Raw genomic sequence first — 24,294 nt, forward strand, 5'->3', positions numbered from 1 at the left:
TTGGAGCTCAAGCAGTCTTCATTACATTGAAATGATCTCTACAAAAATATCACTGTGTTTTAGGTTGCTTCAATTATAGAACATTCCTGGAAAATTAGGTTTTGTACATGTGAGAAAATTTTTCAGTTAACTTGAAAAACACTCCTTTGTGCACCAAAACTTTTCTCACAAAAAAAAAAGGAAGAGAGAAAGGATGAAAAGAGGGAGGGAAAGAATGAAAAAGCAAAGAAGGGAGGAAAGGAGAAAGGAGGGAATAAGGGAGAAGAGGAAAGAGGGAAGGAAGGAAGGGAGAATAAAGAAAGGAGGGAAAGAAGAAAAGAAGGAAAAGAGGGAGGGGAGAAAGAGAGAGGGACAAAGGAGCTGAGGGAAAAAGATGGGAAGAAGTCATCTGAAAGTATTGGAGAGCTAAGAGGATAGTGAAAAATCACCAAGCCAATACGTAGAAGATTGGAAATATAGAGAAGTGAGACCAACATCTTTCCCTTAGGTATATTTTCTAATTTCAGAATTTTTGAAAGCCTCCAGGTAGTAAAGGGACAAAATTTATGAGGAAAACCTAATAAACTCCTCCTGTTTTTGTTTGGAACCTTGAAATGCTGTGAGGGTGAACCAGGGGTGTACCGGCCTTTGCAGTGACCAGCTCAACTTCCAATCTACTCAACCACTGAAATAGGATTAAGGTGACCCTGATTGCTCAGGCCCCCAGGTGCCTCAAAGAAGCAAATGAAAATTCTCACTGGAGGCAGCAAACAAAAGTGAATTTAGAATAAAAGCATTTTCAGACAAACAAAACCAAAAGAGTTTGTCACATCCAGATCTGCCTTAAAGAAAACATTAACATGAGTGTTTCAAGTGGGAGAAAAATTATTCCAGATGAAATGACACAGATGTGGAAAGAAATGAAAAAGGAAAATATGTGTGCAGAGTTGGCTATATAAACCAACATTAAATATGTCATTGGAGTTTAAAATATGCATAAGCTAAAATACATGACAACAATGGCATATAAGTCAGAAGGGGGTAAATGGAGTTTAAGTACCTTAGATCTTTGCATTTTCTGGGGAGAGGGTAAAAGTGCCAACTGATGGTGAACCGTGATAAGTCAAAGTTGTCATCTCTTAGGTAATCAATGAAAGAATAATAAAAGTATATAACTTCAAAACTAATAGAAGAGGGAAGTGCTTTTTGAAAAATCAATCTAAAAGAAACAGAGTAAGATGAGAGATTTAAACCCACATGAATCAATGGCTGTATTAAATGTATGTAGACCCAGTGCTCCAATTAAAAGCGAAGATTATCCACCTGGACATAAAAACAAAACACAACCATGTGCTCTTCACAAGAGATACATGTAGAACTGGAAACAGAGAGGCTGACGGTAAAAAAAAAAAAAAGGAAAACAAAACAAAAAATATGCCATACAAAAGCTACCTTGAAGAAGGCTGATAAGTTCTATCACAGAGCTAAAGGCAAAAAGCCTTTTACTAGAGATTAAGAGAATACTTCATTATGATAAAAGGCTTAATTTACCAGGAAGACATAACACTTTAAAATTTTTATGTACTTAATAATGTAGTTTCAAAACAAATGAAGCAAAATCTGACTGAACTACTAACAAAGTAAACAAATCTATAAAAACAGTGGGAGATTTAAATACACGTCCCTCAGAAATTGATAAAAACAAGCAGGCAAAAATCAGTAAGGATACAGAAAATTTGAATAACACATAACAAACCTATCCTAATTGACATATTTAGAACACTGCACCCAGAAACTGCGAATTACACATTCTTTTCAAGCACACTCAGAACACTTTTAAAAAATTTACTATATGCTGCACCATAAAGCAAATCTCAACAAATTCCAAAGGATAGAAATCAAACCAAGTGTCTTTAACCACAATGCAATTAAGCCAGAAATCAATAAGAAAAAGATTACTAGAAGCCCCATAAGTTTAGAAAATAAGAAATACACCATCTAAATAACAAAGAAATCACAATATGAATTAGAATGCAATTTAAATAATAAAATAACTCTACGTGTCAATACTGACTTCTGGGTTCCAGCTAAACCGCTAATGCACTGGAAAAGACGCTAAAAATAAAAAAATTCTCAATCATACTATACAGTTGCAACTCTTCCCCTAACAGACCTGTCCCAGTCCAATCTCCTGAGCCAGACTCCAGGACTACTTGTTGGATTTTGTCACTTCCCTGGGTTGGATCCTCCATATCCTGGATCTCATTTCATTCTCTTAGTTTACTTCTTCATTTAGATGTAGTACATTCTCAAGCAACTTCCTAACAAAGGTGCATGGGAGATAAAATTTTCTAGTCTCAATCCAAAAATAATTCTACCCTCATATTTGACTATTAGTCTAGGTGTAGAACTTTAGGTTAACTTTTTTTCACCTCAAAAACTAGTTGACATTTCTACATGGTCTACCAACATGATCTACCAACATCTTAGCTACTGCTAAATCCAATGCCAGCCTGTGTATTGTTTCTTTGTGGACACTCTATTTTTGTTTGTTTTCTTCTTGGAAGCCTTTAGGAATTTCATCCTTGAGTGTTACATTTCATGATGAGCCATCAAGGTTTGAGTCATTTTGTATTTGTTACATTGGGAATGTGGTGGGCTCTTTCAATATGGAAACTTCACTCTTGGGCTCTAGGAATTTGCTTCTATTATTTCTTTGACAATTTTCTCTCCTCTATTTTCTCTACTTTCTTTTTTTACACTAATAGGACTTTTTATTTGCTACTACTGTAAGTCTGAACTTTAAACACATTCTTGGACTGGTGGTTCATATCAATCAGCTCGTTTAACTTTATCAACTGTCTCATCCCCAGTAGCTTTTCCCAGACTACTACCTTCCCCATGAAACTCCATGAGTCTTCTCAATTCAAACTCAGGCTTCTTGAGCAATTTTACTTCCCTAACAAAGACATCATGGGGAGGATAAGTAGATTGGCAAGACTTTTCTATGTCTCTTCCAATGCTGTCTGGATGAAGCAATTTATGGCTTCAATTATTGAATCAATTTATTGACCACTTCTTTCAAGTTATTTGTCTGCACCTCTCCGGTCAGACAAATAACTTCTTCTTCTGGATTTATCAGACCTGTTGGTGTTGAACATAAGTGGTTTTCCATATCTGATTGTTGCATTTTTCAGTGAAACCAACACAGAACAGATTAAAGAAGTAGCCATCATTAGTCTTGACATCGACATGAGCTTCAATCATTGTCTGCCATTTTTTGACCATGGAACACATTGTGTCATGGGTAAGATCCATGCCATGGAAGTTAGTCAGGCAGTTGTTGCCCTGAACATCTTCAGTAATCATCTTGAATTTTCTAAATACAACTTCATCATTCTGAAAATCAGCATGACTCACTTCATATGACCCTTGAGGCCATCAGATACAATTTTGGTTCCTTGGGTCCTGGTGACTAGTGTCCTTCCAATATTTCTTATATTAAACATAGCAGGTGCTTTCACATCATAGCAATCTTTCTTAGAAAATGGATCAACCACCTTCTTCTTGGCTCCCTTTTTGCCACCTTTAGTAAGACGCTGGTTCTTACCAACCACCATGGTGCTGCTCAGAAAGCCAAAATGGCTCTACTTTTCTTTCTGTAGGATTCCTATTAGTCAGATGTTGAACTTCCTTTATTGGTCTGCCATACAGTTCATTTGATTTCCTTAAAGATAATCCTCACATTTTGTGTGGTTTTGCTTGTTTGTTTGCATAAGTTGAGGGGGTGAAATGCTGCGATGTTACTCTCTAGTGTGGGGAGTGAGGGAGATGTTGACTGTCCCATATATAGTTCCAATTATTGCCTCTGTTTATAACCCCACATACCACTTCACCCTCCATTATGCCTGATGTCTTCAGTTCCTATGCCTCCTTTTAGCTCTGAATTTAACTTGACATAACACAAGTTTTCTCCTTAGTAGTAGCCCCTCCTTTCCTCTACTTCACCAGGTATCACCATTTCACCTATTTTCTTTCTTCAAGAAATTTGCTGAAATTTCTCATTCTCTTCATTATAGAGAGATAACTTTTTATTATTATTTTAAAGGATCTTGCAGAAAGAGGAGATACATCTACATATAATCTATATGCCCAGTCTTCCATCTTTGCTTACAAGCTCAGCTTTTATTTCTTTATCTGTTTGCCCACTGTAGAGCTGTAAGCAAAGAGCAGCAACGTAGTATTTTCCTCTTTAACTTTGGGGCATAACACACAGATGGCTAACCATCATTCCCTAAATGTTTGCTGAATTTCATTGATTTGCCTAGTGCAGGTCGGGTGCAGTGGCTCATCCCTGTCATCCCAGCAATCTCCACTTTGGGAGGCCAAGGCAGGTGGATCACTAGAGGTCAGGAGTTTGAGACCAGCCTGACCAACATGTTGAAACCCCATTTCTAATAAAAATACAAAACTTATCCAAGTATGGTGGTGCACACCTGTAGTCCCAGCTACTCAAGAGGCTTAGGCTGGAGAATCACTTGGAATTGCTTGAACTCAGGAGGCAGAGGTTGCAGTGAGCCGAGATCATGTTTGCACTCCAACCTGAGCAATAGGGCAAGACTCTCTCAAAAAAAAAAAAGAAGGAAAAAAAAAAGAAAAAAAAATGAATTGCCTAGTGCACATTATGCATGCTCAGTCACTCTACGATAATTGCCAAGTCCTTAAGGAGACCTATAAGGATATCCCTATAATAACCAGTCTCCAAAATGTAAAAAAAATTGATAAAATTTCAACAATTGCATTGAAGGGGACCACAAAGTGAACATTTAAAATGTAGAGGATCCTGAGAAATCTAGAATTTAACCTACTACTTTACTGAGTCTTCAGCACGTAATACAGTGTGCTTTATATGCAAGAGATGCTGTTGGTGTTGCTTTTATGTATATATGTATATTTATATATATATATGAAATAAAGTTAGAAGAAATGTCACTTAATTCTGAGAATATGAGGTATTTTTCTAAGTTGAAAACAAGAACTGCTTCTTCTCTTAGATTGAATAAATGCTGACCATTTTCTCAGATGTTGCTGCTTTTATTATTTAGAGTTGATAAACTCTCAAGATGTCAATCAATGAATTGAGGGGTTTTCCCTCTTTCAATGATTTAGGATCCAGCTAATAGCTGATGAAAGAGTTTAATTCACAGGAGATTGGCTTTCTAGATATTTAGAGGGAAGCAGCCATTCAACTTCCAGAAAGAATAATAGTTCATTTTTCTCCCTTTATCTGAGCTGGCTGGTAACTTGGGAGAAGCAAAGAGCAGCCCAGATTGAAAGGTCAAGCTGGCAGTGTGTACTTAACTCTGATAGAAGAGAGAGTGTAAATCTTTGAATGTCCTGAGATAACAAAAGCCCAGTGAAAATACAAATAAAGTCATGTGGATCAGTGTCTAAATCTGCCGCCAGCCGCCTCTAGTACAGTTGCTCTGTGGTACAGCAGGAAAAGCAAGGGCTTCAGATTTGCACAGATTCATTTAACCCTGTTGCTTTCCAACTGTGTGATCTTGGGGGAACTTTCTCAACCTTTCTGAGTTTTGCTTTCCTTATATAATGAGATTATTGAAGAAAATTAAATGAGAGAATGAGTGTTAAAGAGCATGTCCAGCATAGTAGTTGCTCAGTAGATGCTAGTTCTACTTTTCCTTTTATGTCTCAGGAAAGATAACTACGGTGCCTCACTGTGAGAACACTCCTATGAGAGACTGCATTCTCATGGATCACACCTCTGCCTTGGTGATCAGAGGGCAGATTTACTACAGCATCCCCATTTTAGGGTATACCCTCACTATTCTTCCTTATGTTCTTTTTTTCTCCTCTTTTCTTTTCTTCTTGCCCTCCCTTTCCCCAGCAAGTCTCATATCAAAGGAGTTACCTGTCTGAGTGCTGTCATTGCTCTCTGTGGCTATTGAGAACCCCTCGGTGCACTGAATTTTCCTTTGTGAACTCTTGATTCTGCTCTTTCTTGGGACCAAGGTTAAGCGATCAAGAGTGGCAATGAATTTGGGAACACTGAAAAGCACAACAGCCTCTGACCCTAGGGACCAACCCAGGTGGCAGATTACCTCTCCCCAGATGAAACCTCTGGAGGAAGTCTCTCTGCTCTCTATCTCCTCAAGAATAAACACCACAGCTCTCAGGGGTAGGAGAACCCCATCCATGCTGCAGTCTTACCTCAGGTCTTCAGGAACAGGGTGGCCAACAGGTATTCCTAGGACCACGTCGGCCATGGATCTCCATGGCTCAAGCTCCCTGCAATAACTAAGTTTTGCTCCAGGGCTTTCCCTTATCTCAAGGCTCCTATCTTGGCCAGAAGGCTGAGCACTACTCCCAGACTCCTATGGAGCACAGACCTTCAGCCGGTAGTTGGATTTGAGCTAGGGTAAAAAGGCTGTAGGATACATGCTTCAGCTGCCATCATCCCAGAATTTCCTCCATCTCTCTCCCATCCACTGTCATCTTCCTGGACCACGCACCACCATTTCTTCCCTAAACTACTGCAATAGCCTCCTAAATGTTTCCATTCCTACCTTCCTACAATTCATTCTCCCCTCTGCACCCAGATAGCTCTTTAACAAGTAAACAAACAATAATCTGTTCATCTTTTTCTCCTGCTTAAAAATCTTTCAATGACTTCTCAGAACTCCCAGAGAAAAGACCAACACCTCTGACATAATCTACCAGGCCTTGAATAATTTCACCTTCTTTGAAGCTCATCTACTTATAGGCAAGGGAAGAGGTTGTAAACAGGGGTCTCTTTCCAAAAAAGAGGAACAATGCCTCCAGAATCATACCTAGAATGTGGTCCTGCTTTCTCCACGAATCAACTGAGTTTCCTGACTAATGTGCTTCATTTCTCCGGACATCTGCTTCTTCGTCTAAACAATGGTGATAAAGTCTGCCTCACCTTCTTCAGAGACTTTTAGTGAGGCTCTCATAAGAAAATGTTTTCAATGTCTGTTTTGTAAACTGCAAAGTAGTATAAAAATTGTAGCTGTCCTACTAAGTAGTGTGAGTTTTAGGGAACTATAAACTTAAAACATGATTTCAACCAGCTTGTCACAGATACCATAATTTCTACCATGAAAGTTTCTCTTGTGGACTGAGGCATTATGACTCCAATTACTCACTGTTAAAATGCACAAGATACAGGCGAAGGAAGAGAAAAGGATAAAGCATGAAGTCATTTTGATTCAGTGCTATGGAAGATCCTTATAGAATTATCACTCAGGTTGACTCATTCTGAGGGACTGGGAGACAAGAGAGGTAACATTTTATAATTGAGAGAAGGGAGGAAAAGATCCAAGGTGATACCCAGAGAAGAACAGCCAGGTAAGCACAGTGTTGGCATTCCTTGGCCAGTGGAGGGGCAGCAACAAGGCCAGTACCCCATATCCTTGAGTAGTGCTGGTCTTCCTCTTAACTTTATTTTGGGAGGTGTTTCTTCCTTTCAGACAATTATCTTCCTCCCGATAGTGCAAAAGATTTCATGTATAATGGAGAAAAATTAGAAAAAGGCATTCTAGTTGCTTCTCCTCAACCAAGAATGCTATAGAATATTTTATTCTATTTATCTAATCTAAGATGCCATCAATTATATGAAACATAATTATGTGTAATATTAAGAAAAAACGTATTTCTGATTTAAACTATGACATATCAATGATAAGTTGTATCCCAGTTTCAAAGATGATAAATGTGAAAAAATGTATATTTTAAAATCCATGAACTATAACATCCATACATTGATTGGATCAATATGACTAGTCTGCTGCAACTGTGTGACACAATACCATCCGTCTGCTAGGATGGGGATTACAATGTGGAATTCTCCATACACTCAGAGTAGAAAACAGTTACTTGCTATCAAGGATGTTTTGAGAATGTTCATGGTGATGGTACGCTGAACCATCCAGTTTCTCCTGGAGTAAAATGGGAGAAATCCTATATACATTACAGATAAAAAGGATTTTTTAAAGGATACAAATAGCTTTATTCCAGGTTATAGATTTTTTAAAAGATACAAATAGCTTTATTCCAGGTCATAAACAAATTTGGTTCTGACCACTATTTCTCAAATTGTGGCTCACATCCCACCTGTAGACCTGAAGAGCCCTCCAAGGGTCCCTGAGAGTGCAGTAAGCATTCCAGACCCTCTGTGAAATCCTGCAGGGGGCGCACTGCAGTCCACAGGCCCCAGAGACCTCCTCACTCATCACCCTGACGGAAGAACTGTCTTGTCCCAAGGGTCCCCCTATGCCACAGGGACATTTAATTCATATCCTCTTCATTGAATAATGACTATGTGCCCAGCATCAGGTAATGTTTAATATTAGAAGTAAAAAAGAAGTTGACCGCCCAGTACTAGCTCTACTGTTCACAAAAATCCCAAAGTAGAGAATAGATTCTCAGCACATGATGAGGTCAGGACATGCCCTGGAGAAAAAGCTGACAAGATCCCTGTAGTCAACATGGGGAGGAGAGGGAGGATGCATCATTACTTTAGTGAATTCACCTGCAATCCACTCTCTGGCCCTGGGTCTCGTAGGGTCAGAAACGTGACTTGTCAGCACAGTGACAGCAGTTGCATCTCTCAGGGTCAGGCTCACATAAAGCACGACTGATGTACAAAATCAGAATTAAAATTAATTCACTTACAAGAGGAAACTATACCTGTTCCATGGACTTGAATACTCCAGTTCTCATCACCTGTCAACAAGCCTATGTGAGAAACCAAACCCCAGCTGGTGTTACCTGGAGAGTCTTCAAGCAGGATAAGGGGAGGATGGCAGGTAGATCAAATGTACAATGGCAGCAGGCTAAGGGAGCCTCTGGGGCACTTGCCTCCACAGCACGGTCTTACCCATATGATTGAAAATGCTGAAAATCAGCCAGGAACAGTGGCTTATGTCTGTAATCCCAGCACTTTGGGAGGCCGAGGCGGGTGGATCACGAGGTCAGGAGATCGAGACCATCCTGGCAAACACTGTGAAACCCCGTCTCTACTAAAAATGCAAAAAAATCAGCCAGGCGTGGTGGCCGGTGCCTGTAGCCCCAGCTACTCAGGAGGCTGAGGCAGGAGAATGGCATGAACTCGGGGGGCGGAGCTTGCAGTGAGCGGAGATCATGCCACTGCACTCTAGTCTGGGCAGCAGAGCGAGACTCCGTCTCAAAAAAAAAAAAAAAAAAAAAGAAAATGCTGAAAATCTACTGGCTACAACTCTTCCTCACATTTTCACTTTAAACATGGCCATGATCATGGGACCAAAATAACCAAACTTTCATGGCTAAAACACCTCTCTTCTGAATGCTACTTGGATGGGCACTGTTCTAAAATTTACTTTTTTTTTTTTTTTTTTTTTGAGATAGAGTCTCACTCTGTCACCTAGGCTGAAGTGCAGTTGTGTAACCTTGTCTCACTGCAACCTCTGCCTCCTACGTTCAAGCAATTTTCGTGCCTCAGCCTCCTAAGTAGCTGGGACTACAGGCATGTACCACCACACCCAGCTAATTTTTGTATTTTTGGTAGAGACAGGGTTTTGCCATCATGGCCAGGCTGGTCTCAAACTCCTGATTTCAAGTGATCCACCTGCCTCAGCCTCCCAAAGTGCTGGGATTACAGGTATGAACCACTGCACCCAGCCTAAGATAGGCTTTTTATTGTTATTCTGGGGCTGACCAGCCCCCTTCTGTATTTAGATATAGTCATCATTTCCATCATATTTTACTCTGACCTGAGAACCATTCTGTGTCTTTAAGTCACATTCATTCACCATTCACTCAACAATTACTAACTGAGCAGCTACTATGTTCCAAAGTTCAAATCAGAAGAGTAAAGAAGTATGATGGCAAGTGCTACAACACATGAAGTATAGAATGGAACTAGGAGCACTGTATTAGTCTGCTGGGGCTGCCATAACAAAATGCCACAGAGTAGGTGGCTTAAACAACAGAAATTTATTTCTCACAATTTTGGAGGCTAGGAGTCTAAGATCAAGGTACCAGCAGGGCTGGTTTCTGGTGAGGCTGGTCTTTCTGGCTTGCATATGATACTTTTTCTCTGTGTCCTCATATAACCTTTTCTCTGCGTTCATGGAAAAAGAGCTCTGTGTTACTTCTTCTTCTTCTTCCAAGAACACAAATCCCTATAGAATTAGAGCCTCATCTTTATGACCTCACTTAACCATATTCACCTCCATAAAAAACACCCTATCTCCAAACATAGTCACACTGGAGACTAGGGTTTCAACACACTAATTTTGAGGGGACACAATTCAGTTCATAACAAGCACACAGGAGAGTATCTGGAAACAGACTGCAGGGAAGAGGAACATTAGAAAGTTGTTTTGAAAGTAGCCTACAGAGGGTTGAAGGGCCTATGAAGAAGTGAGAAAGGCAGATTGGGCAAACAAAGAAGCTGGCCAGCAATGCACTTGCAGCTGAGGCCTCAGTCAATCCAACAGGGAGCACTAAAATTGAGACAGCCCTCAGAGGGCTCCCACATCTAAATAAACACATCTTTAACCAACTTATTTTCTGATCCATCACGTTCCTGGGTGCATTATAGCCAACTCCTGCAGCATACAGTCCCTCTCCTTCTCAGCAGGCCCAGCTCATTCGATCAAGCTGTGCTGGGATGTGGCCCTTATTGGTCTGATTGCTAGCAGAGTATACAGAGGTAGATTCTGAGGGAGCAAACATCATTTCATAAGACACTGTCCTTAATGGAAGCCTCCATATGATCAGAATCTGGTAACAAGGGGGAGTGGGCCACATCTGTAGGCCCAGTGACTTCAGAGAAGTCTACATTCAGGGGTCTCAACTGCATCTATTCAGACATCCCCATCCCAAGTCTGAAGTTCCCATTCGTACTCTATTAAGACCCTGACTTTGGTATAAGACTCCTACCAGGGCCAGAATTCACCTTTCTCTGAAGCAGCTATTCCTACAATTTAGTGCCAGGACTGATTTTCCATTCTTTGTGACCCTACTGCAAGGAATTAGAGTTTCCTTAAATGCTGCCAAGGAGGTCCTCTGGCTTTCAGATTTTGCCTAGAATTGGTGATTAATCCCATTCTGATCCTGACATAATCTCTCTTCAATGGATCAATGGCATTCAGTGGCTGTCACCCAATTCCACAGTCACCATTTGCCTCAAACTTCTACAGTGCCCAAGGTATTACATAAGCCAGTGCATCTACTTTTACTAGCATCCTATCTCAGTCTTAACAATTGCACTGCTACACACACCAGGAGCTCTCCTTACTCCACATACCACCAGTGTTGAGGACCTCATTGACAGAGGACTGATAAGTGGATCACCAAGATTCTATTTTAGAGTCTTTCTCCCAGGGCCACTCCTGGTACAATCACCTTAACTTGGCTTTCTAGGAAACACACTAAGATGGAGAAATGTGTACAGAAAATTGAATGGAGATTTTTCCAGGAGATACACCAGTAAGAAATTGAAGAAGGTGGGACAAGGCAGGGAGAAGCTAGTCCACAATGAGGCTAAAACCAAGGCTCCTGCAAAGCCTATAGAGAGCTCTGGAGCTGATGGCCCTGCAGAGACCCTGCTGAGGCAAGGCCACTGAGCCTTTGGACCCCCAAGTCAACCAGTCATGGGTTGTGGGCCACCCTCTGTGGAGGGACAGGACATTAGGGAGGCAGTTCCCAGCGACCTAGCACAAATCTCAGTGACAGCTTCAGCAGGTGTTGACATTACCAGCAGCAGGGAATGAGTGTGCTGACCCTAAAGAGGACATCTAGGCAGAGAACCACAGTTTCCATTGCAGAGCCGCATGGGACACAATCAAGAAAAGGGGTCAGGAAGTCAAAATGGGAGCAGGTGCAAGAAGGAGTGTGGGAGTATCTCAGCAGAGGAAGAACCATGTCCCAGACAGGGAGAGCAAAATCAAAGATTTTTGGTGAGGCTGGAGCAAGGAGAGGTGAGGATGGAAAGGGAGCAGCAGAGGGATCCTTGGCTTTGTACTCCCGTGGGAAACATGGTGTGCCTGGTGGCATGGCGTGCTGATTCCACCAGTTAGCCTTTTGGAGGGCATTCTTATTTCTCTCATTTCTAAGTTTTGGTGACAGTGAGTTACTACATCCCCAAGTATTGATAAGAGAGTCCCTTTTGAGAAATTAAGGCTTATGGACAAAAAAACCAGAAGAGCTCAACACTTGGCAGTATAGGAATGGAATGTTCCAACATCGTGCCGGGTAACACACTCTGTCCATCTTATGCTGTTTTCTGTGGGAGAGGCTGCAATTCTTTCTCTGCCTTAGTGCGTACAATTACAGCCAGACCTGAGAAGGGGACTTTTCCTGGCCCCCCTGGGACCACATGCTACACAAAGACAGCTGAGAACAGACAAGGGCTGCAAAGCAAGGGAGAAGGTGATGTGAAAGAAGGAGAGCGACAGGAAGATGAAATCAATTCAAGGCCTGGCTCTGTGGGACTTAAGGAAAATCCCTATACCTCTCTGGACTCCAGAGGGTAGAACTAGATTCAGTCCTCTGAGTTCAATGGCACTTGTATTCTATATTACTTAGTAAATATTTTATAACATTAAATGAAAGCAAGATACCGCCCAGATCAGTCCTGGGTCTTCTTTTCTTTCAGGTGAGGTTTGTGATGGCGAAGCATGAGAGCAGCATGGAACCTGCCAGTCCAGGCTCCTTTCTGGATGGAACACTGGCTTTCCACTGTGGCATCACATCCCTCAAAAAGAGAATGAAACCCACTTGCCCATTCTTACCTCCAACTCTCACATTAGAAAGCAAGATTCCCTTTCTACTCTCACTCTGACTTCTTCCCTCGTGCTTTTCCTCCACACTCCCCTCATTTTATCCCTGCCTTGCAGTACACATTGCTTGATTCACAAAAATACTGCATTCTTAACCCAGGAAAACATGTGGCAAGACTTTGTCTATGCAGGGGGTAGACAGACTAATATAGAATTATGGATTTAACTTTGTAAAACAATGATTAATCTATTATTTATAACTAAGAAGAAAACTATTAATTCCCTGTCCTCAATTTGACATAGAGTATATCTCTGCCTTCAACAGGCTGATTCTTTTAATAGATGTTAGTTTAAGATTGGCTTACTGCACTAGGCACCAACGCACATTAGCAGATTATACATATTATTTATTTAACCAGTGTATTTCTTTGGTGGATTCAGCTAACAATATATTAAAACATAATATCTATTTAGCAGGTGTTCACCTGCATCAAATATTTATTCCCAATAGTAAATTTGCTTTACAAAAATCCCATTGCCTCCCAGAGTAACTAATTCTGGACTGCCAGCAGCAGCAGCAGTGGCTGGCAGTGTCTGCTGGTCAAGCCACCCAGGGATCTCCCACGTGGAGGATGTTCTCTATGGTGTTACCCACCACCCTTCCTCCCATCAGCAAGCATGTGATGGTCATCTGCTCTGTCTTCAGGCTGTTGGGGGGTAGGAGACACTGTAGGAGGCAGTGGAAAGAACACAAGCTTCTGAAATCCCCAAATCTCATTACAGTCCCTCTGCTGTCTCTTGCAAGCTGCATGAGCTTTGGCAAAACCCTTCACCTCTTTAAGCTTTTGTTTCCTCACTTGAAGAATCAAAACCACAATGAGATACCATCTCACACCAGTTAGAATGGTGATCATTAAAAAGTCAGGAAACAACAGGTGCTGGAGAGGATGTGGAGAAATAGGAACACTTTTACACTGTTGGTGGGACTGTAAACTAGTTCAACCATTGTTGAAGTCAGTGTGGCGATTCCTCAGGGATCTAGAACTAGAAATACCATTTGACCCAGCCATCCCATTACTGGGTATATACCCAAAGGATTATAAATCATGCTGCTATAAAGACACAAGCACATGTACGTTTATTGTGGCACTATTCACGATAGCAAAGACTTGGAACCAACCCAAATGTCCAACAATGATAGACTGGATTAAGAAAATGTGGCACATATACACCATGGAATACTATGCAGCCATAAAAAATGATGAGTTCATGTCCTTTGTAGGGACATGGATGAAGCTGGAAACCATCATTCTCAGCAAACTAGCACAAGGACAAAAAACCAAACACCGCATGTTCTCACTCATAGGTGGGAATTGAACAATGAGAACACATGGACACAGGAAGGAGAACATCACACGCTGGGGACTGTTGTGGGGTGGGGGGAGGGGAGAGGGATAGCATTAGGAGATATACCTAATGCTAAATGACGAGTTAATGGGTGCAGCACACCAACATGGCACATGTATACATATGTAACTAACCTGCACATTGTGCACATCTACCCTAAAACTTAAAGTATAATAATAAAAAAAAAAGAATGGGCCCACCTACAGCACCGTTATGAGGGTCAACTACCGTAGTGATGTGGATGTGCTTGGGAAAACTGAAAACCACCCTCAGAGGGCGGTCATTGTTGTTGTTGTCGTAACACATAAGACAACCTACTCTTTCAGTTTTCTATTTTCAATTAAATCACCAGTTACTCCATGAAAGAGCAGAGAATATCTTTTTCATCTTGTATCTTTAACGTCTGGTACAGTACCTGGCACATCTCTGACACAATAATTATTTTGTAGATAAATCTCTTCATTAATAGTGATCATTTAATTTTATTTTTGTTATCAATTAAATAAGTTGCAAATAAAATAATTATAATAATGCAAATGATAAGTATTAATATACAGACAATCCTTTGACATAATTAAAGATAATTATACCTTATATTAATTCATTCAATAAATAAGTAAACATATATATATATAAATCTCCTGCTAAGTGCTAAGACCTGTTGCTGTTCTGGGTGCTGAGGACAAAATGAGGACAAGACACACAAGGTTGCTGTTATAATATAGCAGGGGTCCTATAGAAGGGTAAGGCAAACAATAAATAAATACATAGATATCAAGATAAATCCAAACAGTTGTAATAGAGGGAGGTTTCAGCTACTTTAGAGTGACTTATCAGGGGAGGTGATATTTGATCTAGGATTGAAATTTTAAAAGGGAGCTCAACCCCTGAGGTTCTGGAGTTCGAATGTGCCAGGCAGAAGGAACAAGTACAAATGACCTTAGACAGGAGCGAGTTGGTAAGTTCAAGATATAGGAAATAACTGAGTGTGACTGCAGTGAAATGAAAGAGGGAATGAATGATATGAAATGAGGCCAGAGTCTGTACTATGTTGAGCTATATTAGGGATTTGGGATATTAATTTAAGCTGAGTGGGAACCAAGCAGAGGCGATATGATCCACTTTACATTTTTAGAATTTCGGTCTGGCTAATGTGCAGAAAAAGATTTATAGGGGGATAATAGGCTATTTCAGTAAACTAGCATCTTAGTTTGGGTTCTCCCAGAAGCAAACCCTGAGACAAACTGTATTTAAGAATTGCAGGAAACACCTTGACAGAAGTGGGAGGAAGTGTTATAGGAAAGGGAAGGCAAGCAATGAAGAGTGTATTATTAACCCGTCTACTATAGTGAGTGACCAGAGCTTAGTCCTGCAGAGAAATTTGGAAAAAGGGTTCCAAATACACCTCAGACTAGTTCCACCTGAAAGGCAAGGCAGCTGGGGTATTTATACACCAACTCCAAAAGTCTTTGATTGAGGTTGCTGTTAGAGGGGGCTGAGGGTACTAATTCCCCAGCACTTCCAGCCAATAGCAGGTAGGCAGAGTGACCTTTCAAGATTGGAGGAGAGCAGGCCTCAAGCACCAACATGTAAGTACTGGCAGTGGGAAGTTGACTGGAACAACATGGAAAGGTCTGAGGGACATGAGTGTGCACTGACATCACCCACAAGTAATGATGGCTTGAAATGGGAGATAGCAGTGGAGATGATGGGAAGTGGATAGATTTGAGGATGAACTGACAAGAATTGCTAGATGCAGAGGGATATAAAGAGGAATCAAAGACAAATCCTAGACTGGGGCTTGAACTATGGGGTAATGGTGGGACCATTTTATGAAATGGGAAAGATTACAGGAAGAATCAGCTTTAGGGGGAAGGAATCAAAAGATTTGCTTTGAGATGCATATAACACATCAAAATGGAACAGTCAAGTAAATGATTGGATTTAAAAGTTGAGCTCAAAGATGGCCGTCTAGAAGCAGCTAGTGTGTGCCACTCTCATGGAGAGGAACAGAAGGGGCAAGTAAATATTGCACCTTCAACTGAAATATTCAGGTACATGAATTAGGACTAATCAAGGAAACAACTTGACCCACAGAGAATGGAGAAAAGCAAGACAGGACAATGGCTCACCCAGGAGCAACATGGAATGAGGGGCACCTCCCTCGCCCAGGGAAGCAGTGAGTGAATGAGTGACCCAGGGAACCCATGTATCTCCCATGCAGAAGGATCTTTGCAACCCTTGGGTCAGGAGATCCCCTCGTGAACTCACTCCACCAGGGCCTTCAGTCTGACATACAGAGCTACGTGGAGTCTTGGCAGAGCAGCCACTGAGGCACATGCAGAGACCTGGTAGGCTTAGATACCTGGGCTTCCTGGCAAAAACAATTGCAACTCCAGTGAATTGGGAGGTTAGACTATCCCCCCAACAAGGTACCCCCAGAAAAGAGGCTGAATCAAGGGGGCTGAGCAGTGACAGACAACAAACCCCACTTCCACAACACATTACAGGATAAGACCCACTGGCTTGGAACTCCAGCCAGCCACCAGTAACAGCATTATACCTCCCTGAGACAGAGATCCCAGGGGGAGGGGTGAGCTGCCATCTTTGCTGTTTGGGCTACTTAGCTGATCTAGCCTTCAGGCTTTGGGTAGTCCAAGGTGACCGGGAGCTGAAGCAGACCCCAGCATAGCAAAGCTATTTCATGAAAACGTGGCCAGACTGCTTTTTTAAGCAGGTCTCCAATCCCATTCCTCCTCAGCAGGTGGGACCGCCCAACTAGGGTCTCCAGCTACCTCTGATAGAACTCAAACTTCCATGGGATGGAGCTCCCAGAGTGAAGGGAATGCCACTATCTTTGCTGTTTGGGGGAATTAGTCATTCCACCCTTTGGGCTTTGGAGAATCCAAGGCAACTTGGGGCTGGAGCAGGCCCCCAGCACAGCACAGCTGCTCTACAAAAACATGGCCAGGCTGTTTTTTTTTAAGTGGGTCCCTGATCCCATTTCTCCTCACTGGGTGGGACCTACTGACTAGGGTCTCTAGCTGCCTTCTACTGATGCTTTCAGGCTGGCAACAGCTCTGTACTTCCCTGGGGCAGAGCTCCTATAGGGAGGGGCAGGCCACCATCTTTGCTGTTTTGCATCCTTCATTTTTGATTCTTCCACGTACTAGAAAATCTGAGGTGACTAGGGACTTGATGGACCCCCCAGCATGCTGCAGCAGCCCTATATAAAAGTGGCCAGACTGTTACACGGGTGCCCATTCCCATATCTCCTCACAGGCAGATCCTCCAGGCCTGGGCCTCCACCCACCACCCACTGGGGCTATCAAGCCAGTAGCAGGTCAGCAACTCTCTGGACAGAGCTGCCAAGGGCAACTGAAAGCCTCTCTGCCACTGCCCCTGCAGTGGAACTACCCATGCTACCCTCAGACTAATAAATGAGCAAAGACCCTACGTGCCTTATGCACACCTCCAACAAGCTGTAGTCGACCCAAGGAGAGGAGGCCAGTCCATCTCCCATGGGTCCCACCCAACCACCCCTGCTCATCACCACAAAAGGAATGCCCCCCAGCTTGGGCCCACAGCACAGACCCTTCATCCTGAACTGATTGCACTGAGCAGTTGCTGACCTGCATCTTTCTGGGGTGGAGTCCCCAGGAGACAAACAAAAGACCCTTGGCACAACCACTACTAAAGTTCCTTCCTCTGCTTCTTCCAAATTAAGGAAGGAACATAAACCTTGAGATTGCCCCAGAGATGCAAGGGGGAGCTCAGGAGTGGCAAGCCACGATCTACAGCCAGCACTCAAGAGAGAGAGGAGCCCATACTTTTAGAACGTCAAGAGGGAACACAACTGCAACTGTGAGAAAATATAGGGGAGCCATACAACCAAGCAAGAGACTATCAACTGACCAATATGCCTAAGCACCACCTACTGGATCACACCCCTCAGCTTCAACACCAAAAATACCTCACTAACATAACCCCTCTGAAACCAGAGCCAAGAAGTCAGCTTCAAATAAAGAACCTGCACAAAGCCTTGGCCCTGTGAAAACATCCAGAAAAGAAGTTTATTGGCTGTACTCAATCTGCACTGTAGTTGAAGGAATACTCACACACAGAGATGAGAAAGAACCAATGCAAGAATTCTGGTAACTCAAATGGCCAGAGTGTTGTATGTCATCCAAATGACTGCACCAGTTCTCCAACAAGAGTTCTTAACCAAGCTAAGCTGGCTGAAATGACAGAAATAGAATTTAGAATATGAATAGGAATGAGATCCTTGAGATTCAGGAGAACTGCAAAACCCAATCCAAGGAAACTAAGAATCACAATAAAATGATACAGGAGATGAAGGACAAAGTAGCCCAATAAAACAGACCCTAATGGATCTGACAGAGCTGAAAAACACAATACAAGAATTTCACAATGCAATCTAGGTATTAACAGCAGAATAGACAAAGCTGAGGAAAGAATCTCAGAACTTGAAGATTGGCTCTCTGAAATAAGACAGTCAGACAAAAATAAAGAAAAGGAATAGGCCGGATGCAGTGGCTCACACCTGTAATCCTAGCACTTTAAGAGGCCAAGGCGGATGGATCACCTGAGGTCAGGAGTTCAAGACCAGCCTCGCCAACATGGAGAAACTCCATCTCTACCAAAAATACAAAAATTAGCCCGACATGATGGCGGGCACCGTAATCCCAGCTACTCCGGAGGCTGAGGCAGGAGAATCGCTTGAACCCAGGAGGCAGAGGTTGCAGTGAGCCAAGATCATGCCATTGCACTCCAGCCTGAGTGAAAGAGTGAAACTCTGTCTCAAAAAAAAGAAAAAAGGAATGAAAATAAATGAACAAAACCTTTGCAAAGTAAAGGATTATATAAAGAGGCCAAATCTATGAATCATTGCATCTCTGAAAGGGAAGGGGAGAAAGCAAACAGCTTGGAAAACATACTTCAAGATATTGTCCATGAAAACTTCTCCAACCTTGCTAGAGAGGCCAACAGTCAAATTCAGGCAATACAGAGAACCCCTTTAAGACTACAGAAGAAGATCATCCCCAAGACACATAATCATCAGATTTTCCAAGGTTGAAATGGAAGAAAGAATGTTAAAGGCAACTAGAAAGAAAGGGCAGGTCACCTACAAAGGGAACCCCATTAAGCTAACAGCAGACCTCTCACTTGAAACCCTAAAGCCAGAAGAGATTGGGGGCCTATATTCAACATTCTTAAAGAAAAAAAAAAATCTTCAACCCAGAATTTCCTATCCAGTCAAACTAAGCTTCCTAAGCAAGGAGAAATAAGATCTTTTTCAGGTAAGCAAATGCTGAGGGAGTTTGTTACCATCAGACCTGCCTTACAGGAGATCTTGAAAGGAGCACTAGATATAGAAAGGAAAGTCCACTACCAGCTAATACAAAAAGACACTTAAATATACAGACCAGTGACACTATAAAACAGCCACACAAGCCAGCATAATAACCAACTAACAACACAATGACAGATCAAATCCACACATTTAATTTTGAGGGCTAAATGCCCCCACTTAAAAGGCACACAGTGGCAAGCTGGATAAAAAAAAGCATGACCCAATGGTATACTGTCTTCAAGAGACCCATATCACAATAACAACACCATAGGCTCAAAATAAAGGGATGGAGGAAAGTCTACCAAGCAAATGGGAAACAGAAAGGGGTGTGATCCTAATTTCAGATAAAAACAGACTTTAAACCAACAAAGATCAAAAAGACAAAGAAGGCCATTACATAATGGTAAAGGGTGCAATTCAACAGAGAGACCTAACTATCTTAAATATATATGCACCCAACACAGGAACACCCAGATCCATAAAGCAAGTCCTTAGAGACCTACAAAAAGATGTAGACTCCCACACAATAATACTGGGAGACTTCAACACTCCACTGGCAGTATTAAACAGATCATCGGCTGGGAGTGGTGGCTCATGCCTGTAATTCCAACACTTTGGAAGGCCGAGGTGGGCAGATCACAAAGTCAGGAGATCGAGACACTCCTAGCCAACATGGTAAAACCCCATCTTTGCTAAAATACAAAAAATTAGCTGGGTGTGGTGGTGCACCCATGTAGTCCCAGCTACTCAGGAGGCTGAGGGAGGGGAATCACTTGAACCCGGGAGGCAGAGGTTACAGTGAGCCAAGATTGCACCACTGCACTCCAGCCTGGTAACAGAGCAAGAATCCATCTAAAACAAACAAACAAACAAAAAACAGATCATCAAGTCAGAAAATTAACAAAGATATTCAGGACTTGAACTCAACATTGGACCAAATAGATTGATAGACCTCTGCATAACTCTCCACCTAAAAACAACAGAATATACATTCTTCTCATTGCCATATGGCACATACTCTAAGATCGACCACATAATTGGACATAAAACAATCCTTAGCAAATTCGAAAGATCTGAAATCATACCAAACACACTCTCGGACAACAGCACGATAAAAATATAAGTTAAGACTAAGAAAATCACTCAAAACCATGTAGTTACATGGAAACTAAACAACATGCTCCTGAATGACTTTGGCATAAATAATGGAATTAAGACAGAAATCAAGTTCTTTGAAACTAATGAGAACAAAAATACAACATACCAGGATCTTTGGGACATAGCTCAGGTAGTGCTGACAGGGAAATCTATAGCACTAAATCCCCACATCAAAAGTTAGAAAGACCTCAAATCAACAACCTACTATCACAACTGAAAGAATTAGAAAAGCAAGAACAAATCAACCCTACCAGAAGACAAGAAATAACCAAAATCAGAAGTGAACTGAAAGAATCAAGACATGACAACCATTCAAAAGAACAATGAATCCAGTTGTTTTTTTTTTTGAAAAAAAATTAATAAGATAGGCCACTAGGTAGGCTACTAAAAAAGAGAAAATATCCAAATAAACACCATAGGAAATGTTGAAGGGGATGTTACCATTGACCCCACAGAAATAAAAATAATCATCCAAAACTACTATGAACACCCCTATGCACACAAACTAGAAAACCTAGAAGACATGGATACATTCCTGGATACATACATCCTCCCAACACTGAACTAAAAAGAAATTGATTCCCTGAACAGACCAATAATGAGCTCCAAAACTGAATCAGTAATAAATAGCCTACCAACCAAAAAAAGCCCAGGACCAGATGCAATGACAGCCAAATTCTACCAGTTCTACAAAGAAGAGCTAGTACCATTCCTACTGAAACTATTACCAAAAAATTGAGGAGGAGGAACTTCTCTCCAACTCATTCTGTGAGACCAGCATCATTCTTTTTTTTTTTTTTTTTTTTTTTTTGAGACGGAGTCTGTCACCCAGGCTGGAGAGCAGTGGTGCAGTGGTGCTATCTTGGCTCACTGCAAGCTCCGCCTCCTGGTTTCACACCTTCTCCTGCCTCAGCCTCCAGAGTAGCTGGGACTACAGACACCCACCACCACACTCGGCTAATTTTTTGTGTTTTTAGTAGAGAAGGGGTTTCACCATGTTAGCCAGGATGGTCTCGATCTCCTGACCTTGTGATTCACCCGCCTCAGCCTCCCAAAGTGCTGGGATTACAGGCGTGAGCCACCACACCCAGCCCGAGGCCAGCATCATTCTGATATCAAAACCTGGCAGAGACACAACAAAAAAAGGAAACTTCAGGCAAATATCCTTGGTGAGCATCAATGCAAAAATCCTCATCAAAATACTTGTAAACTGGATCCAGTAGCACATCAAAAAGCTAATCTACCATGATCAATAAGGCTTCATCCCTGGGATGCAAGGTTGGTTCAGCCTATGTAAATCAATAAGTGTGATTCATCACATAAACATAACCAAAGACAAAAACCACATGATTATCTCAATAGATGCAGAAAACGCTTTTGATAAAATTCATCATCTTTTTGTGTTAAAAATGCTCAATAAACTAGAAATTGAAGGAATATATCTCAAAATAATAAGAGCCATCTATGACCAACCCAAAGCCAACATCATACCAAATGGGCAAAAGCTGGAAGCACTCCTCTTGAAAATCGGCACAAGACAAGGATGCCCTCTCTTACCACTCCTATTCAACATAATATTGGAAGTCATACCCAAAGGAATCAGGCAAGAGAAAAAAATAAAGGGCATCCAGATAGAAAGAGAGGAAGTCAAATTATTCCTGTTTGCAGACAACATGATTCTATGTCTAGAAAACCCCATAGTTTCAGCCTAAATGCTCCTTCAGCTGATAAACAACTTCAGCAAAGGTTCAGGACACAAAATCAATGTACAAATATCACTACACCGACAACAGCCAAGCTGAGAGCCAAATCAGGAAGGCAATCCCATTCACAATTGCCACAAAAAGAATAAAATACCTAGGAATACGGCTAACCAGGGAGGTGAATGATCTCTACAATGCGAGTTACAAAACACTGCTCAAAGGAATCAGAAGACACAAACATGCCATGCTCATGGATAGGAAGAATCAGTGTCATTTAAATGACCATACTGCCCAAAACAATTTACAGATTCAATGCTATTCCTATCAAACTACCAATGACATTCTTCACAGAACTAGAAAAAAAACTATTTTAAAATTCATATGGAACCAAAGAAGAGCCTGAATAGCCAAGACAATCCTAAGCAAAAAGATCAAAGCTGGAGGCATCACGTTACCCACCTTCAAACTATACTATACTGCAGGGCTACAGTAACCAAAACAGTGTGGCACTGGAACAAAAACAGGCACATAGACCAGTGGAACAGAATAGAAAGCCTGGAAATAAGGCCACACACCTACAACATCTGATCTTCTATGAAGCTGACAAAAACAAGCAATGGGGAAAAGACTCCCTATTCAATAAATGGTGCTGGGATAACTGGCTAGCCATATGCAGAAAATTGAAACTGGACCCCTTCCTTACACCATATACAAAAATCAACTCAAGATGGATTAAAGACTCTGATGTAAAATCCAAAACTATAAAAACTTGGAAGACATCCCAGGCAATATGATCCTGGACATAAGCATGGGCAAAGATTTCATGACAAAGACACCAAAAGCAAGTGCAATGAAAGGAAAAATTGACAATGAGATCTAATTAAACTTAAGAGCTTCTGCACAGCACAAGAAACTATCAACAGAGTAAACAGATGACCTACAGAATGAGAGGAAATATTTGCAGACTATGCATCTGACAGAGGTCTAATATCCATCATCTATAAGGAACTTAAACAACTTTATAAAAGAAAAGCAAACAACCCTCATTAAAAAGTAGGCAAAGGACATGAATGGACACTTTTCAAAAGAAGACATACATGCAGCCAACAAGCATATGAAAAAAAGCTCAATATCATTAGAGAAATGCAAATCAAAACCACAATGAGATATCATCTCACACCAGTCAGAATGGCTATTATTAAGAAGTCAAAAAATATTAAAAAGTCAAAACATTATTAAAAAAGTCAAAAAAGTTTGAACTAATTTACACTCCCACCAACAGTGTGTAAGTGTTCCCTTACACAGAGAAAAGGGAACACTTATACACTGTTGGTGGGAGTGTAAATTAGTTCAACCATTGTGGAAAGCAGTATGCAATTCCTCAAAGAGCTAAAAACAGAACTACCATCTAATCCAGCAATCCTATGACTGGGTATATACCCAGAGGAATATAAATCATCCTACCACAAAGACACATGCATGTGAATGTTCACTGCAATGCTATTCTTGGTAACAAAGACATGGAATCAACCTAAATGCCCTTCATTGACAGATTGGGTAAGGAAAATGTGGTACATATACACCATGAAATATTATGCAGCCATAAAAAAGAATGAGATCATGTCTTTTGCAGGAACATGAATGAAGCTGGAGGCTATCGTCCTCAGCAAACTAACACAGGAACAGAAAACCAAATACCACGTGTTCTCACTTATAAGTGGGAGCTAAGTGATGAGAACTCATGAACACAAGAGAACAACAGACACTGGGGTCTACTTGAGGGTGGAGGCTGGGAGGAGGGAAAGGATCAGAAAAAATAACTATCAGGAACTAGGCTTAATATCTGGGTGATAATCTGTACAACAAA

General features: G+C 41.5%; 1 pseudogene; it reads right to left on the bottom strand.

The window, feature by feature from the left end:
- Positions 1-2,781: 2,781 nt before the first annotated feature.
- LOC101128640 (small ribosomal subunit protein eS1-like) lies at positions 2,782-3,599 on the bottom strand (annotated as a pseudogene).
- Positions 3,600-24,294: the final 20,695 nt, after the last annotated feature.

This window comes from Gorilla gorilla, chromosome 1 (genome assembly GCF_029281585.2).
Source record: "Gorilla gorilla gorilla isolate KB3781 chromosome 1, NHGRI_mGorGor1-v2.1_pri, whole genome shotgun sequence".
Lineage (NCBI taxonomy): Eukaryota > Metazoa > Chordata > Mammalia > Primates > Hominidae > Gorilla > Gorilla gorilla.